This window comes from Lissotriton helveticus, chromosome 5_1 (genome assembly GCF_964261635.1).
Source record: "Lissotriton helveticus chromosome 5_1, aLisHel1.1, whole genome shotgun sequence".
NCBI classification, from domain to species: domain Eukaryota; kingdom Metazoa; phylum Chordata; class Amphibia; order Caudata; family Salamandridae; genus Lissotriton; species Lissotriton helveticus.
This window is the reverse complement of record NC_136065.1, coordinates 1942774537-1942792931: the sequence shown is the minus strand read 5'-3', so window position 1 is coordinate 1942792931 and position 18395 is coordinate 1942774537. Positions and strand designations below refer to the sequence as shown.

Here is an 18395-nt window from a genome sequence, read left to right as displayed (position 1 = left end):
TAACCATTCCCTAGAAGTTTGACATTTGCATTTAAAAGACCCCTGGATGTTTTAATCATAAGAGGTTGTTGGTTACAGGAGCATTCAAATCCAGCAACAGCAGAACGGTCAAGTGGGTTGTCAAAAGGTACCCATGTCTAGGGTTTTTTAAAACTACACTTCCTATAGAGAAGGTTCGAGCTAACAGAAAAAGTCTGCCGGTTAACCTCCCCTCAGTGTACGGTTGATTTTATGGAGATATAAATATACCTCCCTCCCTTGTGATGACCATGTCTCCATGCTTTTCCCAAGATAGTAACGGTCTTTGCTTGAATGTCAGCCACTTCATCATAATTGGAGATCTCATTTGTGTACAAATGACCCACAAATCTGGCCTAGGGAAAAACAAGGATATCCAATATGGAATCACTGGTCCTCTCCTAATAGGAGTGTGAAGCTACACAGATATTTGGCCATTTAGTGTATCTTGGGGTTTCCAAGCCAGGGAGGTAAAGTCCTTCCAGGTACATTCCCTTGTGTGGGCCAACCAGTCTGGGATTATCTTTACAGTTAAAATCCCAGGTCTCCAGTTCAAATTTCAAGTGGTTTTCTATCCGCCAAGCTGGGCCTAATCAGGCAAATCAGCTTTCCTGAAATTTGTGAAAGCAACTGCAATGAGGCAGGGGCGGCTCCTCCGCTAAAGCGGACGAGCATCGCCCCTCTGCTCTCAGAGCAGTGAAAAAAGGAAAAAATAAAATGATAACATGATCATTTGTTTTTGCTTAGCTATGGCACTAGGTTAGGGCTGGGTGAGGCTGGGAGGGTCTAAGGAAGAGGAGTGGTGGCCACACTCGAAGTGCACATGACGGTTTGGCCGGCCATCTTAAGCCAGTCAAACAGTTGCGCACACTTTGCATGTTCCCCACCAGGCTTGTAATGCACAGCCTGGTGGTGAACTTGTACAGGCTCATAGTCCCAATCTGAAAGGCGAACCACGGCGCGGAGACCAATTACAACACTGCATTGCAGATTTGTGATTGGCTTAGGGGAGGCTGTGTGCTTCCTGCTCCCGGTCCAGGACTCGTCTGCAGGGAAGCGGAGAAGAGACGCAGCCGGCCGAAGAGGTAAGTGGTTTTTTTTTCCAAAGCAACACCAACTGAGTAACCACAGAGTCAAATTTAGGGACTGTCACAGAAAAAGTTACTTTGGCAATGCTATTAATGGTGGTGACTCTTACTGCAGTGGTGGCTTGTGGAGAGGCCGGGTTGCGCGGGGGGGTGATTGGGAGGAGCGGAGGGGGAGGGGAAACAGACAACAAATAAACATTTAAAAAATAAAATAAAAGAACTTACCTTCGACCCGACGTCTTTTCCGTGTCCTTGCTGCAGCACAGGCTCTGGACGTGGTCCCCTTCATCCTCCTGGGCTCTCCTAAGTGCTGACTCAGGTGGAAAGGGAAGAACTTCCTCCCTTGTACAATGCGAAACCAACCATTGGTTGGAGCAGGCTAACCCAGCGCTCATTTTGAGGCTGGGGGACTGTGGCTGCAATCTCTTGGCTGTTCTCAGCCTTTGGGTTTCAGGCTTTGAAGTGCGCAGGTCAGATTGGCCGGCATTAATAGTGCAATTGCACTAATCAGCCTGGCCCCTGTCATCGCAGCTGGAGGGCGACAATCCTTCGACATAATGGAGGAGCCGTGGCTGACTAACTGCAGATTTCTCACCTTGTGACTATTCCACAGGCATCAGACTGGATCCGGATACTCAGGAGTAGTACTACTGCACACAGGTAGGTGGAGTTGTTCAGCAATGCACATACATCATTCCACTCCAGAGTGACAGGCAAATCACATACACGAGCGCCGCACGTGCACTGAAATCAGTTGCTTTCGAAGGCTTGCAGGCACCCTCAGATGCAAATCCCATCGACAAATTGGCTCGACCAGTGTGCAGAGCTCCAGTTTGGGACCTTTTTAGAAGAAAAGAGTCCATTCCACTGAACAGTGAGTAGGGAGGGCAGTGAGAAATCTGCAGTTTGAATATCCACCAGAATGAGCGTTGGCAAGTAACTTTTTTTTTCTGATGGATACTTCCAACAGCAGATTCCTCTCCTTGTGATTAAATATCAAAGCCATACCTTTCCCGCTAGCGAGTCTGTGGAATTGTTCAGACCAAAAAATCTTGCAGTACCAAATGAATAAAAGGCCCAGCCCTCTGGACTGTCAAGGCAGTAGTACTTCATGAAGATATGCACTGATGCTCAAATAGCAGCCTGACCGATATGCAGTATACCAATGCAGTAGTAGCAGCTTCACCTAGAATGGAATGAGCCTGTAACCCTTTGGAGGCGTGCACATTTTATTGTAGAGTACTAGCCATCTAGAGATGGTTATTTGCTGCACTGCTGTCCCCTTCTTTGTTCCGGAGAAGCCATGATCAATTTAAAAACTGAGGGCTTTCTTAGGATCCAAGCAAAGCAATTTCTCCTCATTCGAGGGGGTGAGTCAGAGCAAAGAATGCCAGAAGGATGATCGCTTGTCTAGCATGAAAGGGTGTTACCATTCTAGGAAGGAATGCCAATCATGTCCTCAAAACCAGTTTGTCAAGAAAAATGGTGTTTAAGGAGTGTGGAGTGAGAGTGCCTGTAGCTCGCTCACACTTCGAGCTGATGTTAAGGCAATAAAAAAAAAGACAGTTTTAATGTTGGCAAACGCAGTGAATAACTAGGCATTGGCTCAAAAGGTGTGTCCATGATGAAGGTGCAAACTAGCATTAAATGTCTCAGTGGCATCATAACAGACTTCTGCGGAAAGAAAATGTTGTAAACCATTAAGGAACCTCATCACTGGAGGTGATTTAAACAAAGAAGGCTGATCCAGCAACTGTTAAAAACCGAAAGAGCCAATAAAGTAGCCTTTAGCAGTGCACAACGCTTCAGACAGCTTATCTTGTAGCAGGTTATTATGCTGGGTGCTGCACCAAGTTACAAACTTGGCCCAGCACAAGGCGTACACTGAATTCATAGATGGATGCCTGGCAACCAGAAAAACAAACAAACTCTGGAGGAAGATTGATGGACACTAGCTTCTGCTGCTCAATCTCCATGCATGAAAGTGCACAATGAGAAGGCCTGGGTGCAGGACTCTGACCTCTTGCAGTGACAGTAGATCCACTCAAAGCGGCAGCTTCATCGGAGGACAGATGCTCGTGCCCTGAACTTCTGAGCACCTCACCCTCCTGGCTCAATCCAGAGCCACTAGGAGGACTTGGGCCCAGTCTTCTTGAGAACTCAAGTAAGGAGAGGTGGTGGGAGTAAGGGAAGAAGAGGGGGTTTGAGGCCTACATGAGTCCAGGGCCCCACTCTAGGTGGAATGCGTCTCAGAGAAAGATCAGTGTTTTAGTTAGAATAATCTGAAAAACTTCGACCGCAATAAGGATCTGCCGCAGGGACGACTGCATGAGTGGGAACAGAACCTTTCTTTTGACTTTGACTGGTCACGGAGTAGAGTCTTTCGATGTTTGGTCTTGCTGTCAAGTATGGCCTGCAGAATTATCCTGGCGCAGTTGCTGCAAGTCCTGGAGTTGCGTTCTGAACCCTGGCACTACAGGCATACCTCATGGGAGTCTGTCACGGACATTCCTTTCTGACAGTCCCTACACGATTTAAACCCCATTGTTTTGGGAGTGGACACATTTCTTTTGCATGCTGGTAAAAGAAAAAGAATAGTGAAAAATCTTGTCAAGAACTCCAGATCTACGTCTAAAGGCATCGAAATAAAAGGAAGTGACGTCAGCACGTTAAGGTGGTGCTTATTTATGGCCCTGCTTGTCACTTCCTGAACAGAACAACGTCAGTGAGGTGGGGGGTGGATCCCATGAAATTCCTACACATTTCGGTAACAAATATTAAATAGATCACTTTGTTTAGAGATACAATTTTATCTCTAAACAAATCAATGTATTTAAGTCTGGGCTGTCTGTCCCAGGCTGCCTGACCACGTTGCTCTGAAGCAGGAGACTGAAACCAGGCAGTAGATCTGAACTGTGACACACAACGCAGGACCTACAGTTCTAAGGCGCTTCATTGCCACTGTAGTCTAAGGTAGTATCCACTAAAGGCCAATGACACTTTTAGCATCATGGTTTCGGGCGTTGGAGTCTCCACCCCTCCGTGAGAGCAGCCATCCGTCATTTACAGGCACAGATCCTACCTTTTCCCATTTATCACGTGTAGAAGTGGATGCAAGCATGTGTTTTTTCATGTCTTGTTCTTGTAGTGTTAGAATGCAAATCTTCTGTTATGTATATTGTGCTGAGCCCCCTTCCAATGCTCAACTCCCCCACTGTGACATTCCAGTCTCTGGCTGCACATCGCTGGCCCAGTTAGAAGAGCTGCTATATTTGGTCCCTCGTGAAAGAGCAGGCCAGGGTTCTTGTTCCCTTGTGAAATTGATCCAAATATCGGAGTCATGGCCCAGTACCCTGGCCCAGCACCCACCTGCTCTTAAATAGAGAAAGGAGAAAGCACCACCAGCACTTTCAATACTCATCTTTGATGGGGACCATGTACCAAATTATGATTTGGTGTTTTTGTTTCCCTTGTTTGCTTGGGTGTTGTTTAGGAGGAGGGGTAGGAAGGAGGGTAGTTTAGGACGGTTTGAATAAAGGATATGCAACAAGAATGGCAATGTAAAGAGACAGCCCATATGTCATATAAACTGTGTTCCTTTATTAGCTCTGTACACTGCTGAGAGGCTGCTTAATGGACTTCTATGGAAGAAATGCCAACTTGGAAAACAATAAAAACAGTATTGACAGATATAGGAGTCAAACACAAAGCGAGAGCTACGTGCTTACAGTAGACAGTTACCTACTGTAAGACATTAAAACTGTCCCTATGGTCATGTCCTTAACTAAATTAATGCCAAAAACATGGATTGATTTACGAACAAGGAGTGTTAAAAACGTTGTTCCTCTTAAATCTTGCCTTCGTCAAGGGTTAGCTATCTAATCATGTGTTTCTGTATTTTTTTCAGTGCATACTTTGAGCCATGCCAGGTGTTTATGAGGGCCTATGATTGAGAGCTCTGACGCGGAAGCCAAAGCAAAGTGCCTGTCAGTGGGTTGGCCTCACTGCATAGCACGCAGAACAATGGTCATGTATTCCAGTTGTAATTACAATACTGTGGAAATGTGTGAAGGGGGTGCACAGATGGCAGAATAGTTACAGGGTAAAAGCAAAAGGAAATGAATTGCTTAAATGTGAGTGAGGTCAGTGTATGTTTGGAAGTGGTGAAGTGAGAGAGCTGTGAGGAAGTGTATTTGGAAAAGAGGGTGCTGAAGAGGAAAGAGAGGTGGTTGAAGATGTGCAGATGGACAAGATGTGCAGAGAAAGAGGGCATACATATCTAACAAAGCACACATAACTGAAGGCCAAAACTCCTTCCACAGGTCTAAATACTATTAAAATTTCAGAAACGAAACATTTTCGAGATCAATTCTTTGTAACAAATCCTTCTTGTTACTCATGTATCTTAAACAGCTAACAGCCATTGACAAAATACTGGTTTTAGGTGTAGGTAAGTTGTTGTGTTATACATCTGCATGCCATTACATCTCAGAGAGAAAACCAAAATACTGGGCGGGTAGCTCTCTATGGAAATAACAGAAATCTATTTTATAGGTTTCCTTTTAGAGAGCACCCACATCGACCCTATCCCACTTAAAAATCTGTTGTCACATATTTCTATATGGCTGATTGCAGTCAGCAGCTGTGGGTCCTTCCCGAAGCCTGGTCAGAGCATTGTATTCCACAGTTGATGCTGCATGCAGTGCAAGACACTGGGCAAGCACACACTTTAAAAGGCTGAAATTGAAGTGTTGTATAATTTGTACATTACAGTAACTGTTGAACATTTTAATGCAGTAAAATATAGGGCAGTTTTAATGTGTTTAATATTTCAAGACTATACGTTCCTGCAGCTTTATAAGGCTTGCTTTATCGCTAAATTCATTTGCTTTAAAATGCACCATTTGTCAATCTGTTCTAAATTTGTCTCTGGAGGAGGATCCAGCCTGGACCGCACGTTTGTCCATTAAGCTTGATTGTGTTGCTCGCTACGTAAAAATCATACCAAACTGTTACGCCTTACCACTTTCAAATGTCACCAGCCACCACTGCAGTTAGTTATACGACACCACCTACCAGTATGCAGGAGTATAGCCTTTGAGTTACCAGATCCAGTCGGACACTTTGGGCAATATTCACAAGGTGAGGATTCGGAGGTTAAAAGTATCCATCAGAATCCAAGATTCAATATACTAAAGCAGGTGGCATTACAATAATGATTTCAGTGCCTACTGACTTTATAGGACCACTCATAAAACCTTCAAGAAAGAACTTTTATCTGCCAGAAATGTGTACTAATCAAACTATATTACAGCAAATAAACATAAAAGATATTTTTTCATTAGGGATGCCTCTTATTTTGCTGCTCTTGCTTCAGCTGTCATGCCCTTACCAGTCTTTATGGGAAGCTCCTATGTTTTTGATCCCAGGGCAAAGGGGACTGAAGACTAACATCCTCTACACCCCCGCCTACTTGCTTGTGAAGTTAGGAAAAGAGCTTCTAAGGTCTGCATCCTCCGGACTTTGTCAGAGGCCTTAACTTGGCTTTCTCCTAACTTCAAGCTGGGTCGCCGGCAGATACCTATCCAAAAAGGTTTGTTGCCATCGGTGACCCAGGCCCTTCTGACCAGTGTTAAGCCAGCAAATTATAAAGTGGTTATGACTATCCCTCTCTTAAGGAGCATGTTACTTAGCCCAGCTCATCCAGGCATTTTTTTAGCTGCCTTTTTGTTGACAATTAAACCTGACAAGCTCACTCTAGAGTTTCCTGCAAATTTAGCATATTTTGAAAAGTCAATCTTCCCCATTCTATGTCAGGACCGGAGGTGAGGATTATGCTGTACTTTCTATTTATTCCTCAACTCAGCACTTCAACATAAACATAAAAAAACTACAAGATCAATAAATGTTGTAGTCCACGAGAAGGACGCCATCATCCAATCAGATGTTCCCATGGTCCTCGAGGGCGTGCTGCTGCAAACCAAGTTGCTCCTTCTTTCCTGCTCGGCACTGAGATCAGTACCGTTTTCTCAACAATGCATTCGCGCTCTATTGGCGTTGTGATTCTTCGCATTTGCCCTTTGTTTATTGTTACCACAAAGTGTATTGTTGCGGTACGCAGTGCGCTAATTCTTTTATTGCAGGTTTTGTTTGGGGGGGGGGGCTGCGGGAGCCTTCTTGCTCCACTCACATCCCCTAGGCGGGTGCGGTGACGCAGCGGTTGATAGGAGGCGCGTGTCCGCGTCTCGTTGATCCCGGACGCGCTACGCTCGCAGGGATCAAAGAGCGCCGACTGTTCGAACTCGCTGCACGGTCCGACTCCTCTGGAAGCCGTTACGCCCGTTTTGGCGGGTCCGTATTAATTTTTCAGAGGATCTCCCCTACGCCCTCTTCAGGGTTGGTATGCTGGCACAGTGAGCCCGATTCTACTGCGTTAGAGCTGGTTTTCAGCGACCTTCTAGCGCTTCAGGGATATTCTTGGGGCAGACCCAGAGGTTAGATACCCTTGTTGAGCAATTTGGGTGAGTCGCCCGAGCGGATTTTTCAACCCAGCGCACACTTGGTGTGCTCAAAAGTCTGGTGCTTTGTCACACTAAAAAAAAGCACACCCCTAACAGGTAGTTTCTACTAACGCATAGAGCCCTGGGGTTGCCTGATCCACTAGGAGGTGAACGCGGCCTTTGAGCAACGCATTATGCAGTACGCCTTTACGCTAGAGGCGCAGCACCCTAAGAAACGTAAAAACATGACTTCCGTCGACTCTGGTGCCTTTGATCACCTCAAGAAAGCATTTCTAGCTAGAGCTGAAGGAGATTCCCACCCCAACCCCCCGGTTATCCCAGAGTTTCCTCCCTTGCAGGCAGATGACGAAGATACTTATGAAGACTCAGTGGATAAAGCCGGCCCATCCAGGCCTTGGCGTCCCACGGAGACCCTACCCTCAGAGACCCCAGAAGGTGCTGACAAGTCTGACATGCTGGTCCCTGAGGACCTGGTTCATCCCCCTTCTTCGGAGTGGACCTGCCCACCTAAGGTGTCTGCGCTTGTGGCAGGTCACTTGCGCAAACCCCTTGAGAAAGCGGTGAGGGCCTGCCTCAAGGCGGAGTGTCCCCGTCCGTCCCTTCCAGGGAAAGTAGCCTTAACCCCGGAGGTGGACCCTAAGATGGCCACTTTTCTGCAAAAATACATCCGGGACCCCAAGAAGAGAATTGACCGCTCCTGGCTTTTGCGTCAAGACAAGCTCCTTGACAACACAGATTCCCTCACCAAGGTTCTAGAGCTAGCAGAGGAAGCCAAGGCAGAAGGCCCCCCGCTTTCAGGAGAACGGATCTCCAACTGGGCCCAGAGGGCACTCGTCTTCCTGGGCAATGCGAATTGCGCCCTTTCGGCTGAAAGGAGATGCTCCTTCTTGATCAAGGTTGTTCCTAAGTTGGGTGATCTCGCCACTTCAGAGGCAGGAGCAGTGGCGCAGGGCGGTCTCTTCGGAGAACCGTTCATGAAGGAGCTGACAAAATTCATAACAACGTTTACCTTTTCTTCCATTAAACGAGTGTTTAACCCCAAGGTTTTCGTTGGTGATGGCCGTGGCAGGGGGCGCTCGACCGGCCGCTTCTTTACCCAAGGCCCTCAGAGAGGCACGGCCAGGAAGCAACAGGAGGCAGGGCGACAGGAGTTTTTCCAGTCCCGACGAGGACATAGAGGCCGGGCGGAAGAGGAACAGGCACAGGCAACAATGGACCTACTTCAGGTGAGAGTTGCTTCTTTACCCCCTCCCAGTGTGGGGGGCAGGTTGGCTTGTTTCGTAGATACTTGTAAAACTGTTACCTCAGACGTGTGGGTATTACAAACAGTCCAAGGCTTTCACATAGAGTTTTATGGTTCCCCGAAGCAAGGCGTCCGCCCTCGACCGTTGGTTTTTGCAGACCATCAAGCCCACCTCATAGACCAGGAGGTGGCCGATCTGTTGCACAAAGGAGCGGTGACCCCTACACACTTGCACCCAAGAGGGTTTCTGAGCAACTTCTTTGTGATCGACAAAACAGACGGGGGACAACGACCCGTTATCAATCTAAAAGAATTCAACCAGTGGTTGGTGTACATTTCAAGATGGAGGGCATCCATCTGTTAGGAGACCTCCTTCAGCCGAACGATTAGATGATCTTTCCCCCTCACCGTCGCTTCCTGCAGTTTGCTTGGAAAGGTTGCATGTTCGAGTTTGCCTGCCTCCCCGTCGGGGTGTCGTCGGACCCATGGTGCTTTACCAAGCTCTTGAAACCAATAGTGGAAACATTGAGCGCCAGGGAGTTTCGGCTGATCATCTATCTGGGCGACCTTCTCCTCTTGGAGCAGTGTCTGCTCAAACTCGCGCAGAATTTGCAGGAAACGGTAGACCTCTTTCAACGTTTGGGTTTCATCATCAATTCCAAGAAATAGATTTTAACCCTGTCTAAACAGTTGACTTTCCTGGGGTTTTTGTAGTGGGTTCGATATTGCGCACCTTGAGCTTACCAGCAGGCAAGATATCCAAAATTAGCAGGGAGCTCCGCCGGATGTTGGCGTGCTAACTTACCAAGCTCTGTCAAGTCGCACGATTGGTGGGACTGTGGAGTTCATCGATTCAGGCTATCTTCCCGGGTCCGCCCCACTACAGGGCGCTGCAGCGCCTGAAAGCCTCACATCTTCGCATGGGTCTCCAATATTCGGACCAGGTCCCTCTGACAGATAAAGTTCGAGAGGAGATGTCTTGGTGGCTCAAACACATGGAGGCCTGGAATGGGAAGGCAATTTTTGGATGCGCACCAGACCTGATCATAGAGTCCGATGCCAGCAAGGCAGGCTGTGGGGGCTCGCTGTGGGGACTCGTTTACAGGAAGAAAATTGTCCGCAGACAAAGGCCAACTCCACATCAACTGCTTGGAGCGGATGGTGGGATCGTTCGTGATACAGTGCTGGACAAAGGACAGGGCATCCGGCAGCGTGCTCCTGAAGATGGACAACATATCGGCCGTCTGGTATATCAACCATCTGGGGACACTAAATCCAAGGCCTTAGCGGATCTAGCCAAGGACTTTTGGTCCTTCTGCCTATCCCAAAATGTCCCAGTGACAGCGGAGTATCTTCCAGGGAGTCCAATGTCATAGTGCATTGGTGCTCCAGGAGTTGGGTGGATATGAGACTGGCAGCCACATCCTCCAATGTTTCAACGTCTCCTCAGCCAGTGCGGTCCCTTTTTAGTAGACCTTTTTGCGCCCCGTCTGGACCACCAGCTTCCACGGTTCATCAGTTGGAAACCAGATCCCCTAGCGCCGGTGACAGGCGCTTTTCTTCAGGAATGGTCTAAAGAGGGGGGTTACGCCTTTCCCCCGTTCGCCATGATAATGAGGTTAACAACCCAAGTCCGGAGGCAGCGGGCGAAATTGACGCTCATCACTCCATATTGGAGCTCTCCAGTATGGTTTCCAGTTCTTCTGGAACTTTCCTGGAATTCTCTAATCCTTCTACCCCTCGATCCTGGTCTCCTGAAAAATCCTCAGGGCGATCCTCACCCTCTAGTCCAACAGGGTTGAATGCCTTTGATGGCATGGCGGATTTCGGGCATCGCTGGCAAATCTCTGGCCTATCGGCCGCGGCTCAGTCATTGCTGGGAGCCGCCTGGGCAGACAGTACGAACAAACGCTACAAGTCGGCATGGACCAGATGGGTCCGTTGGGTGTGTTAAGGGAGGTCACGATCCCTTGTGGTGCGAGGCGGTCATTATCATGAATTTCTTGGACTCCCTGGCTACACAGGGTCTGGCATACTGCACTATCAATTCTTATAGGTCGGCAATATCTGCAGGGCACCTACCGATTGATGGTAGCCCGGTAGGAGAACACCCTCTAATATGCAAACTGTTGAGAGGAGTACGTCTTTCGCTTCCCCCTGAGCCTAGATATTTGGCTCTATGGGATGTTAACAAGGTTCTGCATCTGTTTCAATCGTGGCAAGCTAATAAATGCCTTTCCCGTAAGTAGCTTTCCGCCAAATTGGCAATGCTTCTTTGTTTGGTGTCCTGTAGGCGCGTATCAGATGTCAGAGCTCTGGATATCTCTGGCCGGATTTTCACCCCAGATGGGGTGTTTTTCCATATAACGCGTAGGACCAAGTCAGATTCCACGATTATTTCCTATCCAGCTTTTGACAAGGGCCTGAAGCTGTGTGTGTGGTTCGTTGCATGAAAGAATACGAGAATATGACAGAGGAAACACGCCCGTCGGGCGAACGGCAGCTCCTCATTTCCTTAAAGAAGCCTTTCAAGGCGGTTTCACCACCAACAAGAACTCGTTGGATCCGATGGGTCATGCAAGAGGCAGGTATTACGGTCTCGCAGTTTGGAGCACACTGTGAGAGGAGCAATGGCCTCTAAAGCGGTTTCGCTGGGCGCCAGATTGGAGGACATTCTCAATGCTACAGATTAGTTCTCAGATTTTATGTTCAAAAGATTCTAATTTAAACCAGTAGTAAAAATGGCGTTGTTCAGTGGTGGATAAGCTTTGAACAAGCATAATCCTCGCCTCCGGTCCCTACATAACCATGACGGAAAGTTTAAATTCTATTAAGTACGCAGAGGCGAGGATTAATCCCGCCTGAGGCTCAAGGAGACCTGGTCCCACCCTCATGGGAAAAGTTGGTATAGACGCTTAAGCATGCTGCTGTCTTTTCCACGTATGAGATTAGTATAATTATTTTCTACTTATTTGGTTCATTACCTGATGTTCATGTATGCATCAGGCTGGTTAGGTTTCATTCAGTTTGGAGAATGGTTTCATGGTGTTCTTTGGTTCTCCTAGGTTCCGAAGGTTCCAAAACGGAGTAGAGTTTTCTTCAGTGTCTTGGTGATCGCAGTCCAGAAAGAGGACGTTGGTTAGCAGCAGCACGCCCTCGAGGACCATGGGAACACCTGATTGGATGACGGCGTCCGTCTCATGGACTACTAAAATGATGGAACTTGTAGTTTTTTTTACGTTTATGTTGAAGTGCTGAGTTGAGGAATAAATAGAAAGTACAGCATAATCCTCGCCTCCGTGTCCTTAAAAGAATTGAAACTTTCTGTCATGGTTACTAGGACATTTTTCATTGTTGAACAGTCATCTTGGTTTACCTCAGAATGACATTGGATGGTGATGGCGTCAGTACCTTGATCTTATAAAATCACATAAGTATCAACAACATTAAATGCCATTGCCAACTGGCTCAGATTCACTGTCCTTGTTGGCTGGGCTTTAAGTCATTTCTCACTGGCAGTGTCACGTTCGCCTTTCATCTCAGAAGCTCAGTCCCTAGCATTTGGAGTACTTCAAAGCGCCGTCTTAAAACTCAGTCTTTTTAATATGTATGTTGAGCCACTGACTTGCCGATTGTACATGGACATCAAAGGCTCGCAGGACCTGCTCCAGTTGGACTGAGTGCTGGGTAAAGCAATAGTCAATTTCCAACATTGTAAAGTTGCAAGTCAGCTAACTGGATGGGAATTCAACTCCAGCAGTTCGAAGTCATGTTGGTAAGTGGTGGAGCTCTGTGGTCTCGCCCTCTGAGATAGTACTTAAGGATGAGGACTCGCAAGGCAACTAAAAGGTATAATATTGTAGACTTCAAGCTGCACAGTACAAGTCTTCAACTGCACACATTTCTGCTCCAACTACAGCTTGTACATGGCAATTTAAAACAGGTGAAGATTATTTTATGTTGGATGAAATTACAGCAATGGACAATAAGTAATGTAATCAGCCACAGAGTGGATTACGGTCCCTCTTTCTACCTTGGATTCCCAAATCTCCTCTTATTTCAACTTCAGGCTATACAGAAAGCTGTGGTCAGACTGGTTGCTGATGGTCACAACTTTAATACGGCCAGGCCCACTGTGCCAGAGGTGCTCTGCCTGCCAACAGCCCCTCGGGCAATTTAAAAAAACATCTCCAGAGCCCATCAGCGCTTATATGGCACAGTTCACAATACAGCCCATGTTCCAGGCATTGAATGGCCATAAACCCTGCTGTAACTAAAATCTTGAAAATTCAAAGTGTTCACAAGAAACGTAAGGGCGGAGGAGTTAATAGGCATCTCACTCCCAATAACTCAACACCTTTTCCTTCAGAGAGAAATTGCCTGTTTATCGCTGTTAAAAAAAAAAAAATTAAAAACACACACACACTTCTTACATCAGCCGTCATGGAAAACTATCAGACTTTGTCCAGTGGTTGAGAAGAAAACGTGGGGAATGTCTACGCGCAGCCACACCTCTGAAAGACCACAGGAAGGTGAATATGAATAAACACTATGTATATTTATACCCATCCCAACCACCACCTACCAAGGACTCCGGAAACAACACTATTCACCACTCAACTTGATCAGCCGCAAGCCCACCGAAGGAAAAGCAATAATATGGCCCCTTCTATGGGGCACTAGCTCGGCCAACCCACATTATGATAATTGGCCTTTGTTGCACTGGCACTTATCTGAGGAAAATACATTCAGCCCTAGTGGCTCAAATACCTGGTTCCCTGAGTTGTTCACGCACCCAGCTGCCTCGCCACTCATGCTAGTATCTCCAGCTTCACTGCCACAGGCACTCACCCTGTGGAACCATTAATGAGGGAGATGCAATGCTGGTCTGTGGTCCTTCGTGGAGGCGATCTTTCTTTCTTTCCCCAGGGCATGAGTATTCTCAAACATTTTTCCAGGGGCCACAAAGAATGGTCTATGGTGTGACCGAGGGCCACACTGATGCCAGCAGGGTGGCTGTCGGGTGATATGGGGTTTGTAAGGTGGGTGTAGGGGAAGCGAAGCATGTACATATAGTAGCTGAATCGCACAATGAGAAACCAGAAAACCTGGGATCAATCCCAGATTCACCACTTGACCAAACTGTGTGATCCTAGGCAATTTTTTTTCCACTTTGCCTCCTTTTACTTCTCTTGTGTTTAATAAACTATGATGTCCAGGCCTGCCCAGGCCACCCAAAGGGTGCACAGGACAACTGATTGCCTCTTAGTTCACCATTGGTATTGTTGTCATGGTCAGTGGAAGCTTGAAGGTTTCTAAATTCATGCTTGAAAACTATCTTATAAAAAAATACCTCAATGCAGTCACATCATCAGATATACTAAGGAGAAAAGCTTCTACATGTTAGTGAAAAACACGTTTTGGAATTTTAGAGAAATGTGATCATATTTTTAAACATTTGCTTTAAGAGTTCTTTAAAAAATGAAGGCGTTTCTAAAGTTATGGGGTGCAGGACAACTTAGTTACTTCCATTCTGAATGTGAATGCGTAGTCAAGTAAACAGCAGCCTAGTGCTGCTATTCACCAAGGGGCCCCATGGAAAGGTCAGGAGGGCCGAAAACTTACTTTGAATATCACTGCCCTAGGTTAAGCGAAGTGTTGGGACAGTCTGGGTACCAATGACTCCACACCGGGCTTCTCATCTGACTGAGTAAGGCAGGCGTCAGACCACACCAAGGAAGAGTTGATGGGCATCAATGCAGGTTCCCCATCCACCTGACGTGGTATGTCCTTACCCACTCTGGAAGCACCGTCTCTTATCTGGTTGACTCTTCCAGAACTTTCTGGGTGAGACTGGCTTCAGGTAATCACACCCACTCAAGAGGTACAAATAGGCGACTATACCATGCCCAAGCCAACCACCCACCTGCAGCTAACGGATAGCACTGGCCATTCACTCCCACAACCAGGTTAGCAGCATAGCCGTGTAAGAAAGTCAAGTAGGGCATATTTCTTACTGGCACTCACTAGCCTCTCGCCATGGACAGCTACTTTAGGCATTCAATAGAGGTAGAAGGTTGCAGCAGGCAAGTGCGTAGGGCTGCGTGGAACAGGGGGTAGCTATAAGAGAACAGTATATTTTTTCGTTGTGTGTTTTTGCAGTGTATTCACACGAGGTGACTGCAGAAAGGTGACACTCTTGGTTGGATTATAGTCCAGCCATGGGTAAGCGGAGTGAGTTTCAGGGTCGGCTTGAAGGCGGTGGGACCAGTGCTGCAGCACCGGGCGCTGACTCTGGAGGGTGTGCATTGTGCATAAAATTTGCGTAGTGCATAAAATTAGCTCAGGGAAAAATGTAAATGTCAAGTTAACTCTGGTGATTAATGTTCTTGCTGGTCAGAGAAGGAGTTTTGTCTAGTGGCAGTTTTGACTCATCATAAAGAAGCGAGGAGGGTTAATGTGCCTGCTGCAAAGAACGTGTACGATTCAGATCACAGTACTGAGTGTGAGTGAACTACGAGTAGCGCAATAAATAGATGGAATGTTTGTCAGAGAGAGGCCATGGAGAGATGAGGTGCACTGCGGGTGAGAGGGAGCGAGGGAATTTAATTGAGAAGGAGACAATGTGAAGGTCGCCAAAAAAGATTGTGTCACCAGGCGCCACCAGCGCTAAAGTCAGACCTAAACGTAATAGGAACACAAACCATATGTTGTTACAGATATTCTGTGAAGTTTTCGTAGTTGAAGGACACCTGAATGGAATCAGATAAGCCAGTTGAATGCTAACCTATAGGAATCTAGAAACAACAAACTACAAACAGAAATCATAATAACATTTACGCAAAATAATATATATGTATATATTTGGTTGCTATCGACTGTGGTTACATTCAACTGAATAGGGTAACTGCCTACATGTATGAAAATAAAAATTTCTGACAAGCCCAATTCCTTTACTTCTCTTACCCAATTTTCCCAGAAGTATGGGGGGGGGGGGACAATGGGATTGGAAATTAGGACAGCTTATAGATCTCAAAAAATGCCAGAAGGTCTGCTGCTGCAAGCCTCACATAATAAAAGTTGGTGAGTCGACCACGGAAGTATAAATATACATGTTTACTTTTCTATGATCACTGTGATGGAGAAGGGCCATCTTATTCAATGATTCATAAGTTGCAACAGAGATTCAGCAGTTGGAAACCTACCTTATTGTGTCATCCAAAAATGTAAATCTTTTTTCATCATCTCTGCACACACAGAAGAGTCCAGCCTGAAGGCATTCTCTGGATCAGCAAGGAACCTCCCGACATGTTTCGCCCTTATTCGACCTCATCAAGACGGCGGAGCCTGTCACAAACAATACATTCAGAGTCGTATGAAGTGTCGATCACAAAAGTGATTCAAGTCACAACCAGCTGACTACTTCAAGTCACAACCAGCTGACTACTGAAGTCAGTAATGTTCTTCCTGCACACCTACAAAATCATTAAAGCAAAACAACATGTCTATACAGTCAACAAAAGGTGCACACACAAACAGACAAGCACGCACCATGCAAAAACCATCATTATGAAGCACTGCAGTCAGTAGGTAAATCTGTAGGTTATGCCATTTGTATCCTCATATGACCAGCTACAATCAGTCAAAAAGCTAGTTGCAGACAAATCCTTTATTGAAACCGAGTTGGACACTGTATGAACTAGCACAAAGAAACACCAGGAGACCAAAAAATGTATCGGACTGTAACTTAGCTCCTCAATGCCTGCCCGTTCATGGGTAGTGATTTATAGGGAAAGGAACTGGAACCATACAGTACCAGAGAATGGTAGCAAGTTACCCATGAGTGACAGAGAGCGGAGATGTAAGTGGTGCAGGCAGGTGACTTACCGCCAATACGTCATCTCTGAACCTTAAGGGTAAACCCTAATTATAGGACTTGGATACATCCACGAACCATGGTCAATATAAAATAAAGACAAACACGCACAAGGATGAGCCATCCTCAGTGCCTTTATTATTACAAACAGCGATGACCATTACAAACTCCATCCCTGATACAGCGATGGCCATTACACACTCCATCCACGATACTACAATGGACATTACACACTCCATCCCCGATACTACAATGGACATTACACTCTCCATCCCCGATACTACATGGCCATTAAAAATCTCCCACCCGATTCAATGCAGGGGCTTACCTCACCCGATGAATGGTCTGACGAAAGAGTAGTTAAAGCACTGACGAAAGGGAGACAAGAAGGAGAACCGGGCCCGAATGGCCTGCCACAAAGGCTATTCAACTCAGACGTCCCTTTCTGGTCCACGGTGCTATCAAATCTCTTTAATTACACCTTGAGCTCTCAAACAATTCCGGACTCTTGGAGAGGTGCTATCATCCATCCCATTTATAAAGAAGGAGCACGAGGCAACCCGAACAATTACAGATTAATCGCCCTGCTGGATATAGAGGCAAAGCACTTTGCAGGCCTCATTTTGGAGGATCTCAGTCAATGGGCAAAGGACAACAATCTGATTCCCCTGAATCAAACAGGGTTCGTTGCCAAATCAGGTACAATGACAAACTTATTGACAATCTCCACCATTATTGACAAAGCCCTTTCAAACTCCAGGTCGATTTTTCGCTGCTTTGTCGACTTCAAAGCAGCATTTGACAGGGTGCCCAGGGCTGCTCTGTGGCAAAAACTGAGGCAGTGGGGAATCCCAGACAATATCCTGAATCCAATAATTCTGCTGTATTCCAACACATGGGTTCAAGTGAAGTTAGGGTCTGGCTCGCATCTCTCCCGGAAAATCTCAACCTTCCGTGGTGTCAAACAGGGAGGCGTGCTGGCCCCCCTCCTCTTCAACCTATTTATTGCTGACCTATCAAGCTCTCTAGAGAAGGTAATCAGCCATCCACCAAAAGTAGGAGGTACTGCATTATGCAATCTCTTATATGCCGACGACCTGGCACTGTTCAGCCTCACCAGAGTGGGGCTACAAAGACTCCTCAATGCCTTAATGCAATAAACGGCCAACAACCAGCTAGAAATCAACATGAAAAAAAACATGATTGTTCCGTTTGGTAAAAAACGCTACAGTGGCAGAGGCTGGACAATAGATAAAGAAAGCCTCTCAATCGGCCAATCTTACAAATATTTAGGGGTCCATTTGGACTCCATGGGCAGTTTCTCCAAACAGAACACTGAGATTGCAGCCAAGGCTACAGCGTTAATGGTATCCTTGGCTAAGCTATCGAGGAGACTCTCAGGCCCCAATGTCTTGCCTTTACTGGAAGTGCTCAGAGCAAAGATCGGGCCTACACTTTTGTATGGCATAGAGATCTTTAAGGGTAAAATGAACAATACCTTAAATAAACTAACAACTAAACTCTATAAGAAATTGCTTTACCTGCCGAGTTCTTCCTCGCCAGCACAGGTCAGACTAGAGCTGGGATTAATTAACTATGAAGCCTCCAACGTTGGCTCATATCTTAACCTGATCCACAAATTAAGACAG

General features: G+C 46.5%; 1 protein-coding gene across 2 annotated transcripts in view; it reads right to left on the bottom strand.

The window, feature by feature from the left end:
- OSBPL7 (oxysterol binding protein like 7) overlaps positions 1-18395 on the bottom strand; it is a 281900-nt gene that overhangs the window by 207866 nt on the left and 55639 nt on the right. For both annotated transcript variants that reach the window (XM_078645591.1, XM_078645590.1), the window contains one exon: positions 16076-16217. The gene's annotated coding sequence lies outside the window, so the exon portion shown is untranslated. The remainder of the gene's footprint in view (positions 1-16075; positions 16218-18395) is intronic.